General features: G+C 52.1%; 1 protein-coding gene across 9 annotated transcripts in view; it reads right to left on the reverse strand.

Annotated features, from left to right (window-relative positions):
• Window positions 1-9,982, reverse strand: part of Gtf2ird1 (GTF2I repeat domain containing 1) — an 86,873-nt gene extending 76,891 nt beyond the window's left edge. For 8 of the 9 annotated variants that reach the window (XM_055605700.1, XM_055605699.1, XM_055605695.1 and 5 more), the window contains exon 1: window positions 9,380-9,564. The gene's annotated coding sequence lies outside the window, so the exon portion shown is untranslated. Of the gene's footprint in view, window positions 1-9,379; window positions 9,565-9,777 lie in introns of those variants that run through there. The other variant, XM_055605692.1, reaches the window with a different exon arrangement.
• Between the last annotated feature and the right edge of the window lie 821 nt (window positions 9,983-10,803).

Consider the following 10,803-nt stretch of genomic DNA (forward strand, 5'->3'; position numbering starts at 1 on the left):
GGAAGGAAGGAAGGAAGGAAGGAAGGAAGGAAGGAAGGAAGGAAGGACACATCTGTGCCACAAGTGGCAGTGTACGCTTGCAACCCCAGCACTCAGGAAGCTGGGACAGAAAGACTAAGACTTCAAGACAACTTGAGCTATACAAGATGTCATCTCAAAAATGGACGGGCAAGCCAGGGGTGGTGGCGCACGCCTGAAATCCCAGCAATCTTGGAGGCAGAGGCAGGCGGATCTCTGAGTTTGAGGCCAGCCTGGTCTACAAAGTGAGTCCAGGCCAGTCCAGGCTACACAGAGAAACCCAGTCTGGAAACAACAACAATAATAATAATAGACAGGCATGATGGCTCAGGCAGGTAAGGGCACTCGCCACCTCACCCGACATCCTGAGTTTGAACCCCCAGAATCCACACAGTGGAAGGAGAGAGCAGAATTCTGAAAACTGCCCCCTGACCACCACATATGCACTGTGGCACATGCACACACACACACAGAGTCACACACACAAAAAGGAAGGAAAGAGAGAGAGGCGCAGGCTCAGCTGTAGAGTGTTTGCCTAGCAGACACAAACACTGCTCAGGCCTCAGTGCTGCCTAGGCCAGGCATGGGGGTAAAAGCCTGCAAGCCCAGCGCGTGAGAAGTGGAGGCAAGAGGGGAGAAATTTCAAGGTCGTTTGTAGCTAAATACTGAGTTAGAGGGCAACTTGAGACCCTGTCTCAAGAGAGGGAAGGGAGAAGAAAGAGGGAGGAGGGAAGCTTCATCACACTCACACACACACTCAACACACACCACCCAAGGTAATCCGGCTTGATTCTGTCTCGCATAAGTCGGGCCACACCGCTCTTCTCCCATCCTGCTTCCCTACCCACAAAAGAGACTTGGAATTTCCACACCAAACAAAGCCACTACAGTTGTTGACATGTACCCCGGGGACCTCCCCACCCCAACTCCCGCTGACTCCTGGTGCAAGGGGAACATAAGAGATGGACATGACGTCACCCAGCAGACGGCTCCCTGTCTGGCACTATCCCAACATCGGCTGTCCTGGCCCCACAGCACAGACTGTTCCGGAGCCCACCTGGGCTGCAGAGGATCCAGGACCAGCGGCCCCCGAGGGCAGCAGCAGGAAGGTGTAATTTCATCGCAGGGGCTCGCTCTGTGAGTCACCAGAAACGCAGGATGAAATTCCAGCTCCTGAGACCAGAAGTGGGTGTACTTCTGGCCCAGGGTCAGCTCCTGAAGGGGGCAGGGAAGATGCTCCTGTGCCTACAAGGTGAAAGAGGCTACCCTGTTTTGGATAGTCTCGCACTGAGGACACAAGTTATTTGGGAATGCTGGATTGCCACTCAGATGTAGCTGGGGATGGATGTGTGCATATGGCACAACCACGACACAGGGTCCTATCCAAGTGACTGACAGGAGCCAGGCCTGATGCGGAACACCAGCACGTGGGAGGCTGACGCAGGAGGATAAGAGTTTGAGACTTGTCTACTTTACAAAATGAATCGTAGGCTAACCCGGGCTACACAGAGACCCTGCCTCAAATAGAAAGGTTAGGGATTTAGATGAACTGTAGAATGCCTGCCTAGAATCTCCCAATAAGGTGCAGTAGGCACGGCTCAGGAGTAGAGCACTAGCCTAGAATCCCCCAGTGAGGCACTGGGCACGAGAATCAGGAGCACAGTGTCTGCCTAGCAAATGTGAGGCCATTGTTTCAATGAAGGTGACGAGGATGAGAGCAAAAGGATGTATTCCTGGTCCACGCCACGCCAAGGACAACACAGAGTAGAAGAAACTGGTCTCTAAGGCCAAGACACTCCGTCATCCCACCTATGTGAGGCTCTAGGAACGTTAAGATGAGAGACAGAACTTTTTTATCTTAGTATTTATTTATTATTTTTATGTGTACGTGCAACATGTGTGCGGGAGCCCACGGTGGCTGGAAAAAGGCACCGGATACGCTGGGACTAGAACGTCAGGTATTCGAGAGCTGACTGAGAATCAAGCTTGATTCTGCAAGGACAGCAAGTGCTTTTAACAGCTGAGCCAGCTCTCCCGGCCACAATCCCACAGGGGTGTTTGATTTTTGAGACAGTTTTGCTATGTATCCCAGGCTTGGCCTCGGACTCATAATCCTCCTGCTGCAATGTTTCAAGTGCTGGGATTACAGGTCAATGCTACCACATGTAACCCAACTCCCTCCTGGGGTTATTCTGCCAACAAAAAGATCAAAAACACTGTCCACGTTTTAAATTGATTTTATTTTTATTATTGGCGCACCTGTGTGTAATGGATGTGTCGGGCACACATGTGCCATGGCACACATGTGGAGGTCAGAGGACAGCTTCCAAGGGTTGCTCCCTCCTTCCTCCATCTGGGTTCCAAACCTTAAATTCAGGTCATCAAGCCTGTACAGGAAGTGAGTATTTCTACCCACTGAGCCATCTCACCAGCCTGTTGCAGGATATTTGATCACACTGTCAACTCCAAGATTGTGTTATTTACTGAAGAAAAAAAAAATCTGTTTTTAGTTGTGGTGTGGCTCAGCCTTAGCACACACCTTTAAACCAAGATTTTTCTGCCTGAATATTGTAAACAGAATTAAAATCAACCATAGGTCAAGAAGTGGAGCAAGCAACCAGTTGACAGGAAGTGAACATAGGATTATTAAGAAAAAAAAAAAAAAAGACACAGAGAGGAAGAGGAAGTCAGGAGGACAGAGAGAGACACAAAGGAAGTAGAAAGGAGGGACATTCAGTTTGAAGGAAGTTGTTTGGGCTGGCATGGGAGATGGGCATTCCTTTGGGGCATTAGCTGAGGAGGACGGTCAACTGGGTGCTTTCTCTGCCTCTCTGAGCTAGGAGGCTTTCATTCCAGCATCTGGCTCCCAAGTTTCCACTGGTAAAAATCAAACAATTGAGATTTTGCTAAAAACAACACCAGCCCTATCTGTGTTTTATAACAAACAAATTGGTCTGGTGATGGTGGAGCAGGTCTTTAATCCCAGCACTCAGAAGGCAGAGGCAAACAGATCTGTGAGTTTGAGGACAGCCTGGTCTACAGAGCAAGCTCCAGGACAGCCAGTGATACACAGAGAAACCCAGTGTCAAAAACCAATAAAATAAAATAAAAAGAAGCAAACTGTCCAGACAGTTGAGACCACTCTGGTCTACTGAGTGAGTTCCAAGACAGCCAAGGCTACATAATGAAACTCTGTCTGGGGGTGGAGGAGGGAGATCGAAAAAAAGAAAAGAAAAGGAGGAGAGGGAGAGAACAGACCAGAACAGAACAGAAGAGACAAGGTACTTACCCTCATTATGAAGTGGTAAGAAATGGGACTTAAATGAGGGTACTGAGTTAAATGAGGTCATGAGGATGAAGCCACCATGGGTGGCATTGGTAGGTTTTTACGAAAGGGAAGAGATGGGGTGGAAGGATGATTCTGATTAAAATCACTTACTGCTCTTGCAAAGGACCTGAGTGTGGTTCCCAGCATCCATATCTGGCAGCTCACAACCACCTGTAAGTCCAGCTCTAGGGAATCTGATACCCTCTACTGACATCTAAACACACACAAACCACATTCACATAAACACATATACACACGATAATAAAATGAAATCTTGGGGCTAGTAAGATGGCTTCTGATTCACACTTATCTTGCAAAGGAGCAGGGTCGGTTCTCAGCACTTACATGGTGGCTCCAAACTGTCTGTAACTCAGGGCTAGGGGATGACAACGTCTTCTGACCTGGCCAGGCACCAGGCATGCAGCAGGTACACAAACCAGCATGCATGCAAAGCACTCATACGCACAAAACAAAAAATTAATAATAAATAAACAAACGCTTTTGATAAGAGGAAGAGACTCAAATTTGCCCTTGTTCTGAATGCCTCAAACCCATATCACAGTGGCCCCACCAGAGGCTCCCACAGTGAGGGGTGGTGAACCTTAGCCCTTGGGAGACAGAGGCAAACAGCGCTCTGAGAGTTCAAGACCAGCCTGGTATACATAGCAAGTTCCAGGCCAGCCAGAGCTATACCCTGTCTCAAAAAAAAAAAAAAGAAAAAAAAAAAAAGAAAGAAATCTTGCCAGATGTGGGCCCCTTAATCTTGTGCCCTAAGAAGCATAAACTAAAGAAATCTCCACTTGTGAACTCTTCCCAGTCTGCAGTATTCAGCTATCGCCATAACGGGCCAAGATACATTTGCTGTACTCATTTCCTGTCGCCCCCGGGAGGCAGTCTTTCTCCCCAGCCTGTGACCACCATGGGAAGAGACGCAAGCCTCCCATCTTGACACTGAAACAGGGACAGCAGAGAAACTGTTTCCTAGTGCTCAGTTTTAGCTTTACAAATCTTTAAGGCAGGGTCTCACTGTGTAGCCCTGGCTGACAGGGAACTCGGCATAGATCAGTCTGGGCCTTGAACTTATAGAGATCCTCCTGTCTCTGCCTTCCAAACATAGACACCAAAACAAGAGGTTCTCACACTGAGACCTGACAGTCCTAACCCTCCTGTTGCCCAGACCTCTGGAGATGGAGGCCATTAGGTCCCTGAGTGAAGTAAACTGTAAACGCCACGAAAGAAGTTAAAAAACACCGGGTAGAATGACTCCAGGTTTAAGCGCTTGCCACCAGACTGAGGTTCAATCAAGTTCAACCAATCTTACAAACCGACAGGGTGGGAGGAGGGCACGGAGTCCTGTCCTCTGACCTCCACATGCAAGCCGTGATGCTCACACATGCAAGTTTGTAAAGTTTGCAGCACAGACATGGGGACCTAAAGCCAATCCCCAGAGCCCACAGGAATAAAAAGCAAAGGCTGAAGAGTCGGTGCGATGGCTCAGGAATGCTGCTCGCCACCAGAGCCGACGGCCCGAGTCCCATCCCCGGGACCCACACGGTGGAAGGAGAGAACCAAGTCCTGAAGTCGTCCTCTGAACGGTACACAACCACCTTAGTGCACATGTGGGTGACATACACAGCAGTGAGTAAAGCTGGGGTGGTGGCGCTCGGGGAGACAGACCCAGGCAAATCCCTGGGGCTCTCTGGATACTCGGCCAGCTCTCGGCCAATGAGGGATCCTGTCTCAAAACTCAAGGTGGAGGCTGGAGAAATGGCTCAGTGCCTAAGAGCTCACAGGAGACCCAAGTTTGCTTCCCAGCACCCATGGCAGGTGGGTCCCAACCATCTGCCCCTCCAGTTCCAGATCAGTCACCTCTGTCTTCCACATGCCCACACTCACACACATTTAAAAATAAATTTGAACAAAACCAGGGTGAAAAACAACAGAAGGCAGACAGCTCCTCAGAAACAAAATACCCAAGGCTAACCCCTGGCCTATTCTCTGTGTGTCTCTCTCTATGTCTGTCTGTCTCTATCTTTGTCTCTCTCTCTCTCTCTCTCATACACACACACACAGATACACCCGGGGAAGACAGACATACAGATACACCCTGACAGACAGAAAGACGCATGCACATACACACACACACAGATATACCCGGACAGACAGGCAGACACACACACACACACACACACACACACACACACACACACCCAGACACAGACAAAGTTAAGAGAACTGTACATCAGGAGCTGGCTCTAACTCTCCCTGGAGCCTTAAGGTGAGCCCTGACCCCAGCCCCTTCTTCTGCTCCCATGCCCTCAGTTCCCTACAAGACAAAACTACAGGGCTTAGCAGATAAACCCTAGGATCTTCAGTTTGGGGTGCTCTATAAATGAACAGTAGTTCTCAGCAGAACTGCGTCATCCCTTACTTATCTGCAGTCCAAATTTATCCAGGCGTCCTTATTTTTATTAGCTAAATCTGGACCTCAGCAGCAGGTGGTCCTAAAGGAGGGAGACAGGTGGACCTGCAAATAGCTGCAGGTCAACCAGGCTCCGCTCAGGGTCAGGAAGAAAGGTGTTTGTTATGAGAATCCTACAGCCCTTGTCCTGAACACTCCATGAGTCATCCCACACCCACAGGGGGGTAAAGTCCATCCACAGAAGAAAACCTAAAGGCACCTCCGATGAGCCAGCACTCTGACTCCCATAACCGTCACCTGGGGTACTGTGTCTGAAACCAGGTCAGCACCCAATCGCAGACTGTATCAGCTCAGTCCTTATAGAGGGACAACCCAAGCTAGGTGCAGACGCAGGGGCAAAGGTTCCTCTTGAGTCATTGGGCATGGCAGGAGCTGAGCTGCACGAGGAACCCGGGCCCCCAGCTTCCCATGCTGCTCCTGTCCACCCTCGGTAGCTGCTGCTAGGAAGCGTAATGTAAAATCTGTCCCAGGCGATCCTGTGACCGACTGATTCAGACCGGCTCCTTTCCGTTTCTCCCTGAACTGCTCTCTTCTGAAAAACTGTCTCTGAATTCCGCACTCAGCTGCACTAAACTGTACTATTCTCCCAAACTCCAACCGTCCTATCTCCACCAACTCCCTTGCTCTTTCTGCACTGCTCTTAAATGCGTTCCCTTTCCTGTCTGCTCTCATGAGAGTTGAGTGTATCAGCTCTCTGACTCCTTCTGTCAGATCTTTCTCTGATTCGTCACTTTGTCTGTCCCTCAGTTAGATGTTATTGTTTGGGATGAAAGGTGTGTACCCAATTCCAGCCAGAGGGGTTAAAGCTGTGTACTAAGGGTATGTCTGTATTCCAGCCAGATCACATAGACCTAAGTCTTTGGATTTTATCCCTTGTCAGAGGAGCCATGTTGCTGGATTACAATTCCTCTACACTTACCTTCCCTCTAAGGCTCTGTTGGGATTCCTCTACTCTCTGAATGGTACATGTCTCCATCTCTCTTTATTTGGGAGTGCCTTTATGCAATCTGAACTCAGGCCAAGCACCTGCCTGCAATCCTAGTACTTGGGAGGGCTGAGGCAGGAGGATCATGAGTTCAAGAACAACCTGGGTCACATAGCAAGACCCTACTTAATAAAATAAAAAACACCACAGTGTGAGGTCTGAGCCCTCAGCCAGGATCCTGCTCTGTTTTCTGGAGCTTCTGAATTAACCCCCACAAGTCTTGCTTTTCAAGTGTCTGTCAAGGTTTCTGCAGGCCCCAGGCAGCTGGCTTTCGTCATTGGCCGCTTGCCACACACATACTAAAGCGTCTGAACAGAGGGGTGCAGGGAGAATCACACTGAGGAATGTGTACGGTACTAGGCTTATGGTTAGGGGGATAAATAGGTTGGTGTAACTGACAGGTGTCCTTTAAGAACCGGGAATGAAAGATGTAATCCCAGCATTTGGGAGACTGAGGCAGGAGGATTACCCTGAGTTGCAGGTCAATCTGAACTATAGAATAAGTACCTAGTTTAGCCTAGGGTATGTCTCGGCCTACAGACACACATAGACATAGACATACACACACACAAAATTAAGAGGATTCTATTCATTCATTCACTCATTCATTCCAACATGCAGTCACTCAGCAAGTGAGCAGCAAGCTCCATCCCTATTTATACCTAGTGCAGTCAAAGGGACACACTCAAACAGCCAAGTGAGATAAGGAGAGGAGAAAGCCAGGACAGTCTGGAAACACAGATGTGACAGGCTCTGGGACAAGGCATAACTAGCCAGGTCTTGAAGTTTGAAAGAAAAGAGGAAAATTCTACACACGCTCACACGTTCCCTCCCTTAGCCAGTGGACAGGAGACCATGAGTGCTGCCAGGGCGTCGCAGATGGGCCAAAGTGAGAAAAAAAATTCAGGGTCCAGGCCAGGAGAGGTTGTCTGCAGTCCCGAGGTCACGCTCAAGACATGATGAATACCCTGAACCTTCCCACCAGGGAAGCTCAACTGGGGTCTCCAAAAACCCAGCTATTACCCAAGAGCGCACGCCCCGATCTCTGCACATGCAGCAATTGAGCAGCTGCCTCCGAGACCTCTATTATTATGTCTGCTTTTCGGACTATTTCCAAGTACCAGGCCCTAGACTGCCTCGTGTCAGAGGCTGGCTTAGGCTCCTGGGAGCCTGCCTTAAATTATAACAAAAGTGGCACTAGCATACTGGAAATAAATGACCCCTCTCCCCTGATCTAGACAACAAAGCACTTAAATAAATTAGGCATGCCCCCCCCCCAAATGCTGTCCCCAAGCCCAAACTCTCAGGTCCAACGACCAGACAAGCAGCGCTGCAGAGATCCAATCATTCCTTGTTTGCCTGGCTGGGATCCACTGGGACCCTTGGCGTTGGAACTGGCAATTTCTAGGTCATCCTCAGAGCTGGCTATGGAATGAGATGCAGTACAGCCTTCCACAACCCAGAAGCTGGCTAGTGGGTTCTGACACCCCCCCTCCCCTCCATGCTAGGCCTGTTTCTAGCTGGTAGAACCTCTGAAAAGGCCAAATTCAAGCTCAAACACTCTTGGATCCCTAAACAGGTGACTTAGGATGGAGAGACAGCGGACCACACTGGGCACCCCATGCTGATGCCCCACTGCCCAGCCCCTCCCGGCCGCTACTGCCAGCCTCCTACCACTTCCTCTTACTCCAAATAGAATAAATAATCGATGCCGGTGCCCTTTCCCTCTGGGAATGACGCTGCTAAAATAAATGAACGGATCAAGGCACCTCCCAAGGCCAGAGACTTGAGGGCCACAGCAGAGCAACACGGAAGGGCTGACCACCCAAGGCCCAGGAGGCGCTCTGCACTCTGAGCCGTGGGAGAAGCCCCCCCTATCAATCCCCACTCCTCTAAAAAGCTGCGGAAGCCCAGCCATCACACCCCACATTCCAGATACACGCTCTCGTCGCTGAGCCCAGAGCCGAGTTCTTTCACTCCACCAGGATGGGGACGCAGGAACTAGCGCCTCTCGTCTACTCCCGGGAAACCGGGTGGCCAGACCAGATGCCGGGCCGGAGCTCCGCTAGCCTCCTGACAGGGCAGCCGAACTCGGAGCGCCACGGTCCCCCGGCCTCCCCGGGGCCTAGGCCAGGGAAAGGTCGCCCTCCGGGCCCCTGCCCGGCTGCAAAGCTGGCTGTCACACCGGCCACGAGATCGCTCCTGGAGACTCCGGATAGACTCGAGGAGCCCTTCGGCCCCTCCCCCTCCTCTTCAAGAACTCAGAGACCACCCACAGCCGAGGCTCCCCCAACTTGTTCCTCGGCACCCTCTGCGCCCCTCTTAACTGCCACCCTGCCTCTTCACCCTCACCCCCAACAAACCGAAGAGGTCTGGCTCCCACCCCGTAAGCCGGCTCCTTTACAGGCTGACCCCCCCCTCCCCAAAAAAAAGAAACCACCGCTCTGGGGCAGAGTGCGGACGCGGCTCGAGCGTTAGCAGACAGCAGAGGGAAACGGGGGCAGGAGGACACCTTCTTTCCGACGCCCCCTCCACCAGCCTCCCACGGCAGGGCAGCACCACTGACCTCATTCGCCCAACTGTATCCAGGCCTGCTGGGCTCCAGGCCAGTGGGACGCCTCTCTCTCTACCTCCAGGGAACGCGAGGGTGAGAGGGGTGGCAGCTCTCCCCGATTCCAGCAGGTATCCGGAGGGGAGAAGCTGACCATCCCAACCCATCCCCCTCCAAACTCGAATTATAATCCCGATCACGTGCACACACACCCCAAAAGGCGGGCCTTAGAATTGAGACACCTGGAGGGGGAGGGGAGGGGAAGGGACCTCGCATGCACACAACACACTGAAGGGGGGGTGTACAAATAAGGGCTCAAGGCCACGGCACGCTCCAGAGCACCCCCTCTCCATCATCCCCCACCCCATCCCCCACTCCCACCCCACCCCCAGCCAAACTTTCTCCTTTTTTACCTTGCAGGATCCCCAAGCGCTCCGGGCGCCCCGGCCCCGGCCCGGCGGCCAGGACTCGGTGGATCCAGTCGCCTCTGGTTGCTGAGTTAATAATCCGGGAACGGGGAACAGGATCAGTGGAGGGAGGGAGGGAAGGAGGGCGGACGCGGTGCGGGCGGCCGGCCGGGGGCTGCGCGGGGCCCCCACCCCCGGCGCGGGCTGCGGCGGAGGGCGGGGCGCGGAGCGAGCGCGAAGCCGAGCCCGGGCTCTGGGAGGTTCTCTCTTTGTTCTGTAATCCCAGTAAGATTGCCAGCCATTCGCCCCGGCCCTAATCCCAGCCCCGCGCAACACCACCCTCCATTGGCTGTCATTTACATACGGGATTAGCCCGCACGGCCCGCCCCGTGCCACCGTGGGGAAGGACTCAGAACCTCGGGGCCTGGAGACTACACCAGCGGCGGATTAGAACACCGTCCTCCGGGAGATCGGGGCACATCAAGGTCACCCAGAGGACGCCTGGAGGATTCCTGGGTGGCTTGCCCTGCTGGTCACTCTTACCCCGGGACGTCCAAGGTCGGAAGGGAGGAACCCCAGGTTTCCATCTTGGACGGCCCGACCCAGGCCTTTTTATTTATTTATTTTTATCCGGGGATTTCATAAAGCACACGCTGTGGTCAGACTGGTCAGGGTCCCGAAGGCTTGGGAACTGAAACTGAGGATAGCCCTGAACACCCGATCCTCCTGGCTCCACCTCATAAGTGTTGGGATTACAGCCTTGTACCTACACCCGGGAAGACTCGAACGCAGAGCTTCCCGCATGCAAGGCAACCACTTTACCAGCACAGCTGCGTCCTAAAGCCCTTTTTGTTGTCGTTTTAGGACAGTGTCACATACCACACACTGGCCTCAAACTCTAGGTAGCTGAGAGTGACCTTGAACTCCTGACCCTCCTGCTTCTACTCCCCAAATACTGGGATTACTGTGAGAGCCACCACACAAAGTTTTGGGACCCAGCTTTTATTTCACCCTTCATCCGACTTCCTGTAT

This window comes from Psammomys obesus, unplaced genomic scaffold (assembly GCF_907164565.1).
Source record: "Psammomys obesus unplaced genomic scaffold, mPsaObe1.curated_primary_1811, whole genome shotgun sequence".
Taxonomy (NCBI): Eukaryota; Metazoa; Chordata; class Mammalia; order Rodentia; family Muridae; genus Psammomys; species Psammomys obesus.